We start from the raw sequence: 11190 nt of genomic DNA, 5'->3' as shown, positions 1-11190 counted from the left end.
ATTTATTTATATTATAATACTCACGTTATATTTATTTTTGTTTCTCTTAATGCATTCATATTGCTTTTCAAGTTGTCTTTTTTTCTTAAACTTATCCTAAAGAAACTATAAATTCTTAAAATTTGTTAAATTCTTAAAATTCATTTTATCTGTCATAATTTTTGTATGTGTATATATGTACATGTGTTTTTGCATGATAATTTATGTGTAAACGTCTTTCTGTGATATTTTAACTGTGATAGTCGGTTTAAGAGCTCTACAGAGCTCATGTTTATTGTTATGTATGTATACAATGCCGACTTTAAATAAAATTTACTTACTTACTTACTTACTTACTTTGAAAAATCCATGCATGTATCTTAGGCGGTTTTAATTAATTTTATGGCGCGATCGAACTTTCCGAACAACCCTCGTACATGTATTTTTGTGCCAAGTTATATTGAAATCAGACCTAAACTGTAGGAGGTACTGAACTATTATTTTGAATGTATTTCACAGAAAATTCTAGTTTAGTTACCATGGCAAGACCGTTGATCGAAATCAAAATCTGATAAACAGAATTGTGTATCTTAGTGTATTCTACTTGTGTGCAAAGTTATATTGAAATCAGACCGAAACTGTAGGAGGAGTAGCATTTTGAAAAATTGTTTACAGCCAGACAGCCGGACAGACACCTAGACAGACAGACGGACGACGGATACGTTTCTGCCGGATTAAAAAAAGGAAAATGTGTCAAGTAGCGGAACTATTTTTACAAGTCACCCGAAAGGCTGGTAGGAAAAAAATGCATCAGGCTAAACACAATTCGATTTAAAACTTTTTAAATATTTATTTAATGAAATTATTTTTAAAGCATTCCGGAAAATAGATTTAGAAAATTCAGCATTGATGTTAAAAATTCCTGGGGGTACATAGTTTTTGTCCTATCCATCCGTTTGTCCGCAGAAACTTGAACATCGCCCAGACACTGGAACTTTGAGTGGTTTATTCCTTCTGACAAGATCTTTCTTAGTGTAACATAAATTTCACCTCTTGACCTTCGCATTGGAGTTTGGCCCACTTTTTTGAATAAAGCCAAACTTTAACCTTGGTTATAACTAATAAACAGTTGTTGCTAAGGCTTTTTATACTTCACATGTGTATTAATTGTGACAAAACCTTACAATCTATCGGTATTTGTATTTTTTTACTTTTACCTTTGACCCATTTTGTAAAAAAAAAAATAATAAAAACATTGACAACTGTTAAATAGTTGTATTAGGGCTTTTATATACTTTCCTCTTGATACCCAAAATTTTTTTTTTTTTTAGCTTGGAGTTTGACTTGCATTTGAAAACATCATCCTTTCTCCATAAGCTGCCGTACATGGGCATCAGTGATTCACAAACACATCTTTTTTTTTTAACCAAATCATCATCATTATATTTTATTTTAAACCTGATGCAACATTTTTCATTAATTTTTTTTTGTGTACTACAGTGGACCTTCAGATATCCGGACCCCAGATACCCGGATACTTCAGTATCCAGACAATTTTTCATTGGTACAGAATTTTTAAAAGTTATATTGTTTTGTTAAACTGGTAGTTCAGGTATCTGGATGCTTCACATATCCGGACAAATTGACTAGGAACAAAAGCCTCTGGATAAATGAGGCTCCACTGTATAATGTAGTATATATATCTTTGTTCAAATTTTACTGAACACAAGTGTGCTTTACTTGTCAAATTATAGGATTTTTCGAAAATATATATAACATCTTGATAGAAATGCTGGTCATTTTGACTGAAAATCTATAGCTTATCTTGCATCCAACTGACAAAATTCACTTTTCAAAAGATCATTTTGGAATTTTTTTTTTCATTTTAATTTTTGCAAATATTTGAAATGCTTTGTGTGCCTAATATATGTCAAAAATATGCGTCATCTCAAATTTTTCTGAGACATTTTTTTAAAATGCCTCAATATATCAAAATTCATTTTATTAAAAGGAAATGCTTTAGAGAATTTTTTTCCATTATATCATGTACAAATCAGTTTAGAGAGTTAATGAACAATTCAATGTTTACATATCATTAAAATACAATATCAGCCACTTTCATTGACTTGTACCTTTGGGGCTGATCAACAGCACTTTAATTTTTTCAGAAATGCCTGTGAATGAAAACTAAACACTCATTCTTTTATATATAATAATTGTCAGACTGGAGTATTTCATTCATATACAACTTGTTGTGGATTTTTCTATCCCTACTTAGACCTGCTCCTGGAAGAACTACTATAAATACTACCACTATGTACATCCTAGTTATAAGTAACACTAATTGTATATACCATGTATACACAGATATCAAACATAACAATATAGAATCATATAATAGTTATAAAAATGCATAACAAAACATTCAATGAGTCATTTCTTTAAAGAAACATTTTAGTTGAAAGCAAAGTTCAGTTTTTAGCAAGACACATTATGAACTGTCTTCAAATAATCTGTTATTTTATGTCTCACTGTTTACAAAGTACATGTGCATGTATAAACCCCCCTTTTGACTAGTTCAAATAAATGACCAAATTCTGCAGACATCATTTATTTGATATGGACATGACCTAATGAGGACACATACTATAATTTACACAAAGAACGAAAAAATAAAAAAAAGTTTGAAATGATTACAGAACTGATTAAAACATTTAGCTGCCTCCTACATAGTGGTCCTTATAAGAAAGGAGAAATTTTTCTAAATATTCAAACTGAAAAAGACTTCTTGGCGCCAAAATCTTTAGAAGAACTGGTTACCAGAAGACAATTGTAAAGTGTCAGTGTGTGGGTAGGAACCAGTTTATCAGAGTACCAGCTAAAGGTCATGACCTACTATCTGTCAAACAGTTCACTGTACATGTAAAATGTTAATTTTCCATGCAAAATTATTGAGGTATCCCATGCTGGACAGAGAGGCTTGTCCCTTTGGCCATAACAGATTTGGTCCAAACACAATGGCAAGATTGGAGGAATTCATTTTGTTCATGGCAGAATGGTCCACCACCTGCAAAGAAAACTCAAAACAATTACACAAATAAAAAACAAACCAAAAAAAACCTATATAAAAATGAACAAACAAACAAATATCCTTGTGGAAAAGTTAATCCCTCTCTAATCATACACTAATCATCACTGATATATCTGAGTACTGAGCTATTGATATATGTGAGTATAGAGGTAATGATATATGTCAGTACTCAGCTACTGATATGCATGTATAATTGTCCTCCTTTTGACTAGTTCAAATTACTGATATACCTGAGTACCTGAGGTACTGATATATCATAAAGAGAAAATAAAAAAAAATGTTTGAAACGATTACGGAACTGATTAAAACACTGATGTTTTCCTGGCTTTTTTAAATATTGATATTATACATGCCAGGATATATATTGTGTCAGTGTGTGGGCAGAACCGGCAGCCATTACGAAAACTGGAAATTTCGCTGTAGTCTTCAACTGGAGTCGATTTTATATACCTGTGAACCGAACTAAATGCCGAAATCAGAATTTTACAAAAGGACAATGCCTCTAGTACTCACCAATATCAATGAAAAGAAAATATCACTCCACATTTCATAAAAGGACATGCAAAATTTTAAAAATGCACGAAATGAAGACAAATCTCGACAGTGTGATAAAACCCTTTTTAGCGAATTATTTATTTCATAAATGAACCATAAAAAATATATTGGTTTAAGTTCTTTATGAATTGTACTATTCATAACTTTTGACTTTGAAATTTAATTCAGTTTGGAAGTATCAAAAATCAACTCGAGAATGCCGCCCCCGGTTGGAGGCAGCAATTAACAAGTTTATGTTATATATGGCGCCTGATATAAATGAGTACTGAGTTACAGATATATGTGAGTACTGGGCTACTGATATATGTGAGTATTGAGGTACTGATATATGTGAGTACTGAGCTACTGATATAAGTGAGTACTGAGCTACTGATATATGTGAGTACTGAGCTACTGATATAATGAGGTACTGATATATGTAAGTACCGATCTACTGATATATGCGAGTACTGAGCTACTAATATATGTAAGTACTGAGCTACTGATATATCTGAGTAATGAGGTCCTGATATATGTAAGTACTGAGCTACTGATATATGTGAGTACTGAGGTACTGATATATCTTAGTACTGAGCTACTGATATATGTAAGTACTGAGCTACTGATATATCAGAGTAATGAGGTCCTGATATATGTGGTTATTTGATTACTGATATATACTGTTTCTTAATGAAAATTAAAACTATCAGCATCAAATAGAGGGTGCATTGATAGGAGGCATCTTCTTATTAATGTGTATTTCTAAACATCATGTTACTATTCTTGACCTTTCATTGACCCCTGTCATGTGACTGACCTCTGTGAGGAGCTTGATGATGACCTTGAGGATCTGGTAGTTGTCCTCTGGCAGCTCCTCATGCAGCATTCTTCTCACCTCTGACACCTTCCTCTCGTCTTCAACCGCTGTCAAATGTAAAAAAAAAAAAAAATACTAAACACAAAGACTGTCAAACGTGAGAAGAAATACTAAAAACAGCTGTCAAGCTCAAATAGTCATATCTCATCTCAGTCAATTTACACTTGATATCTTTCATTAAAAAAGAAAAACACAGAATGCATTCCAAAAGAATGTTTTCTTACTGTGAAGCCTGAGTATTGGTTGATAAAGGTCAAAGGTTAGAAGGGGTTCCTTAAGGTCTCGTAGGAAGATTTTTAGCGCCACGGCTGGAATGTGTTCATCGCCCTCCACTGAGAAATCTACCTTCTCCCCTACAACAGAATACAAAAAAAATTATATAATATACAATTATCATATATTGATGTGGACTTTTTGTCACCTACAACAGTATAAAATAAATTACACAATATCCATTATATAAATATTGCATGTAGTTGAGTGTAACATTGAAAATTTTCACCCCTCGAAAACCATTTGCGCCTCGGTTGACAATGGTTTTTGAGGGGTGAAAATTTTCATTGTTACACTCACCTACATGCAATATTTATAATATTATACTGAATGTTTTAAACAGATACATATAACAGTGAACCGTGCAAGCACAAATTCTGTGCAGTCGCTATTTTTTGTAATATCACCTGTCGTCAAGCAATGTTGACTGTTGCTACGCTTGTGGGATTGTAATATATTATTCAGTGTTTGTCATACAATTGTGATTGAGTCTTAAGAAAGTATTTTTCACTTTACTTACAAATGGTAATGATTTTGATCACAAAAATCAAAATGTCTCAGATTTGTTATTTCCTCAATTTACATTTTCTCTCTTTTTCTGTAGCAAAATATCCATAACTACTGTTGCTAGGCAAAGTATCAGAAATATTAAAAACACACCTTTTAAACAAATTCTGTTAGAGGTGTTTGAAAGATGTGACCATGAAAAGTGTTGACACTAAACATAAATGCTGAATCAGCAAACAATGTAAAACATGCTCCACTGGCTTATAACAAAAAAAAAAATCTTAAAATCTAATTTCTATGTATTGTTAAAATACTTGGGATATTTATCTTTATGGTAGCTTAAATATGAATTTTTAAAATATTCACATTATTCATATTCATATTAAAAAATTTTAAGCCTTAAAAATGAAAGATTTTTTGTCCATCAACCTGGGATATTGGCTGGTTGCTAGGGAAATTTCTTTGGCAAAGTTTCCATAGTAACCATGTCCCGAAAAAATTTCTTTTCCTTTAGCAAACACGGCTCAAAGAGCAAGAGAAATTTATGGATTATTATAACTTTGGACACATATTTGAAGCCTTACCATGATTAAATTTTTTCTGCACTGCTTTCAAGTTGACAGCATTGGCAGACCTTCTGAATATTCCTTCCACATCCAGTGCTGCAAGTGTATATTATACGAATCAATTATAGGCTCACATTGACATAACACATTTAGTAAATGTTCTTTCTTATGTTGTATTACTATCAATGTATGAGAGGCATATTGATCCCACTTTCTCAACCATTTTATAAAAATTTTCCTTGTTTTTTGTTTTGTTTTGAAGTGAATCGTCATCAGTCAAAAAGGGGATATATATGAACAAAAAATAGATAGGTTAAGATCCATTCACATTTTATAAACTACTCTATATAATTAATATATTACAGCTTATAAAAATAAGGTGAATTTAAATCTTAATGTAGTTAATAATTGAAGAGTGATATCAAAAATTTAAAAAAAAAAATGCTGATATTTAGTTAATTCAATCTTCAGTATAAATTTGTCCTTTAATCTGTCATTTTCTAAAAAAAAATATCCAGGTATATACCTGTTTTACAGCAAATATGAATATCTCAGAATGAATTTGCATGCTGTACAAAATTCTGTGTGAAAATTCCAAACATTGACTTATAGCAATAACTGACCATTAAATTCAAATGGAAAATAGTTTGAAGTATGAAGCGTTACTTACTTTTTCAGAAATGAATAATATGTCAAATCATGATGTGAAAAAAATTTGATATGGTAATGATTCTTTTTTTTACTGAAAATGAAATTTGAAGTATATATAAAAATGAAATCACTAATTTTTGTGGGGGCGTCAATTTTCAAATTTTTTCTCTGCATGTAAAATAACACACATTCATAAACAAGAGAGACCCCTTGAAAAATTTTTTTATGACCAAAATATTAAATGTATAAATTTCATAAATTTCTGCATTAAAAGACTTATACATTAATATTTTCCAATTTACACAAGAATTATAAATTCCCACAAACTATTATAATTTTTCCTCAAACCTGAAAAATTTGATCCACAAAAATATGTGATTTTACAATGAAATTTGTCAACTAGGTCAATTTACTGAATTTCATGACAAAACTTAATATACTCTCTTATATGAAATATCTCTCTTATCAGAGGGATATTCCACCTAAACTGAGATATTAGAGCTGCAGAGTCATTACCTGAATATAAAATAACAAAGGCTCTATAAACTTACTGCTGAAGAGTGACTCCGTACTGTTGAGTGGGCAAGGTACCAGCATCACTGCTGTCTACACCATAGGGATACTTAGGTTTATTGGAGGCCACCAGTTTAGCATCATGTCTACAACATTAAAGTATCATGCCTACAATGTTAAAATATCATGTCTATAATGTTAAATTATCATATCTACAATGTTAAAACTTTATGTCTACAATGTTAAAGCATCATGTCAACAATAATAAATTATCATGTCTACAAAGTTAAAACTTTATATAACATTTTTGAATATTATATACAATATCCAAATTTCATCATGTCTGTCAGTGTGTGTCTGTTTGTCAAATGTCTGTCACATGCCTGTCAGTGTTCAGTGTCTGTCTGTTTGTCAACCCTCGTCAGTGTTCAGTGTCTGTCACTATTTCTGTCAGTTCACGTCTGTTTGTCACCTTACACATTTTAGCTCGGGTCAGTGTTCAGTGTCGGTTGCTAAGCTGTCTGTCAGTGTTCAGTGTCTTAACGTCATGAAGGCATTTCTGTTTGTCATGTTGTGTACATTTCAATGATTTTAAATTTTCCTTTAATTTTAAAAATGTTCAGTGTATAACTATATGTCTGTCAGTATCTGTCTGTTTGTCAGTGTCTGTCTATATGTCTGTCAGTGTTCAGTGTCTGTCTGTTTAGCTGTCTGGAGTGTTATGTCTGTCTGCCTGTCTGTCAGTGTCGGGTGACATGTCTGTCTATATGTCTGTCAGTGTTCAGTGTCTGTCTATATGCCATGTAATATATGTATAATTGTCAGTGTCTGTCTATATGCCTACAATGTTAAAACATAATGTCTACAATGTTAAAACATCATGTCTTCAATGTTAAAGCATCATTCTATAATCTTGTTGAAGCTTCATGTCTACAATGTTAAAGCTTCATGTCTACAATGTTAAAGCTTCATGTCTACAATGTTAAAGCATCATGTTTACAATGTTAGAGCATTATATACTAATCCAAATTTCATCATGTCTGTCAGTGTCTGTCTGTTTGTCAGTGTCTGTCTATATGTCTGTCAGTGTTCAGTGTCTGTCTATATGTCTGTCAGTATTTGTCTGTTTGTCAGTGTCTGTCTATATGTCTGTCAGTGTTCAGTGTCTGTCTGTCTGTCTAGCTGTCTGTCAGTGTTCAGTGTTTGTCTAGCTGTCTGTCAGTGTCCCTGGTAGGACAGCCAATGACAATCCTCCCTCGAGTTTTGTAAACATGCCTTGCACATAAAAAAGAACAGATACATGTGTGAACAGGAAAGTTGATAATGAGAGAAAAACTTACTGCAGTACTAATGGAGGCACAACCAACTGATCGAAGTGTAAGTGGGCCTTCAGCTCATGTAGGTAGTTCACATACATTATTTTTCTTCCAAACTTGACACTGAAAAGACAAATATAGTAAATATCTATAATCTAAAACTGACTTTTCTTCTGAAAATTAAGATCACATCTTTATTGTTAATAACATGATTAAAAGAAACTCTTTATGATTTCATATTACAAATAATTTGTACATAAATGTACAATCTAAAATACCAATATAAAATTAATACACATGTCTAGCATACACCTTTCTCCAATTATCACAAAAATAATGTTGTAAGCAACCAAGCCCAGCTGAGCTATTATCAAATTCACAGCCTGAGTTAAGTCAAATAATGGAAACAGTCGTCTTCAGTTACCATATTGGTACAAAGAAAATCCTACCTATCTACGTATTACTTGTATGTATATAAAATGACTCCACAAGCATGATGTGTCAGTTTTGACTATCAATTTTTTTTTTAAAAAAAATTGTTTCCTTTAAGTTTCAGAGATACCCGGTACATAAATGTCTGAGCACATGTGCAATCTATTGCCTATTTACTCTGATAAAAGATGCCTTGAAAAAAACCTGAACAATTCCTACAGAAAAAAAAATAACTCTAGGCTGCAACTAAATTCAAGATATTTCTCCATGCTCTTTGATTACCCGTAAATTATATCTATTGTAAAGAAATCAGACAACTCCCCTCTACATGAGAAAATCAAATTCCCAGAGAGATACTTTACCTGAGGATGTTTTTACAACCTTGGTTCACAAGTAGCTTCTTTGTCTTATATATTGATATTGATTTTGAAGTGCTACCTATATATATGTGATATACCTGTACATGATGTTAATTGTTTCTGATAGTCTTATTGACGTATAACGTGTTGCTAAATCATGTCATTGCAAAATCATGGCCATTTACATGTGAACAGAAAAAGGTCAAACACTGAGGATGGCCTCTAATATAGTGCCCTAAAATACAACCAACCAAAGGAGAAAAGGCAAAAGCCTTGTAATAGAACACGTGTATTAAAACTTACATAGAGTATGGTTAAACAAGTAAAGGAAATAAAATTCTCTTTATACTATAAATCAACATTTATTTGTGTTTGAGAAATATTACTGTAAAAACTCTGGGAAATTTTCACGTCTCATTTATTTTTCATCCCTTTCCCCTTAGACGCAAGTCATGGGCACTAAACTATCTTAAACAGAACTGTGATTGGATGAATTCAAAACAGGAGCAACTTGTTTGCGAGTGTGGAGGGGCAAAAATAACACAAGGTGAAAATGAACCTGTACATAAAATTTATTTTTATGATTTTTCTTTACTTACCAATATTTATCTCAATGAATCATCATGCATTACATAATCCTAAACCCTTAACTGCAGAAAATTTGCCAACAGACAAAATATGAGTGAAATTGTAAAAAATTGGTGTTTGACAGCATGTGTGCCGTTCATATAAAATTAATTTTGATATTATAGAAATCGACAACAGATAGGATCTATTAATATTAATTTTATTAATACAACTGAATCAAATTTCTATTCACCATAATTCACCTGTAAAAGCTACATTAGGAAAATTCTGCAAACAGTGTGAAGTTACTCTATTAAGTAACAGGATGCCTTTACAATCATAAACTTCATTGCAGTAAGTGTGTTTATCAGTCACAGTACAGAATTATCAATTGCCTGTTATCAGTGTAATTTTAACTATAATGATGAGAATGTGTGTCTTGTAGAAAATCTATATGCGTTTATGATGTAGGTGCTTATTATATATATCTGGTATCATGAAATATGTAAAAAAAAACATCATTTAAACCACAGATAGATATATTTAACTTACGTCATACGTTATATCATGTACAACAATTAGAGGGTCAAATCAAGACAATAGCCTCTCTTTCTCTCTCTATATATGTAGTATAAATGTATGGAATAAAATGATTGTTGTCACAGAGATATTAACATTTCTATGTTTCTTTGAAAGTTAGTTGACGTGATTTCTTGATCATTGCACCGGAATGCAAATTTTGCCAAGCGATAAGTCAGGAGCTAAGGTGGCCTAGTATGCTTTAAATCTCATGCATCTGTCTTAATGTCTGAATGCTAAGGAGGCCTAATATAGATGTAAATCTTGTGCGGCTGTCTTTAAATTTGACGTCACTGAGCGGAGACTATTGAAATGACATGGGGGGGCTGCTTTAATTTAAGTCTACATTTTTAAACTCTAAATCTACAATTTTATTTCACAATGAAATGGAAATATAAGGAATCACTGTCTAGTTAGGAGACTATGCCAGGGACTCTAAGGATAGTGGGAAAAATTGGGATAATTTATGCATGTTTCTAACTAAAGCCTGTTATGCAAATTAGCCCACATTTTTAACTATCATTCATGCCCTGGCATACTCTCCTAACTAGATAGTGATTCTTTAAAAAAAAATCCCCTCTGTGATTGAGGTGTATAAATTAACAAAAAAACAGTAAAGAGTATCCATTATTTTTCCAACTAATATTAATTATTTTTAATATTTTATTTAATATTTATTAATACCTTAATGCATTTTTCTATCTTAAGATTTGAAATGAACACTAGAGGAGGACATTTTTTGATGAATTTAAACCTTATGTATGGTAGGAGCAATATATTTTTAAATTACTACTAGACATTTCAGCCAATTTTTGTGTGTATGTTGCAATTTAACCCCAACCTATTCATTCATATAATATTATATCAAGATATCACTATGTTCGATTACATTAAATGTAAAGATACAATTACATTGATATATCATCAAATCAACAAATCACTAAAT

General features: G+C 31.6%; 1 long non-coding RNA gene across 1 annotated transcript; it reads right to left on the bottom strand.

The window, feature by feature from the left end:
* Positions 1-1978: 1978 nt before the first annotated feature.
* LOC134257602 (uncharacterized) lies at positions 1979-5943 on the bottom strand. Its single transcript, XR_009989958.1, has 4 exons — positions 5846-5943; positions 4706-4834; positions 4422-4528; positions 1979-3046 (listed from the first exon to the last, which is right to left on the bottom strand). It is a non-coding gene; the product is annotated as an uncharacterized LOC134257602 (long non-coding RNA).
* Positions 5944-11190: the final 5247 nt, after the last annotated feature.

Source organism: Saccostrea cucullata, unplaced genomic scaffold, assembly GCF_032062105.1.
Source record: "Saccostrea cucullata isolate Sc308-1 unplaced genomic scaffold, CSIRO_AGI_Scuc_v1 ctg16813, whole genome shotgun sequence".
Lineage (NCBI taxonomy): Eukaryota > Metazoa > Mollusca > Bivalvia > Ostreida > Ostreidae > Saccostrea > Saccostrea cuccullata.
The sequence above is the reverse complement of the archived record's forward strand: the minus strand, read 5'-3'. Positions and strand labels throughout refer to the sequence as shown.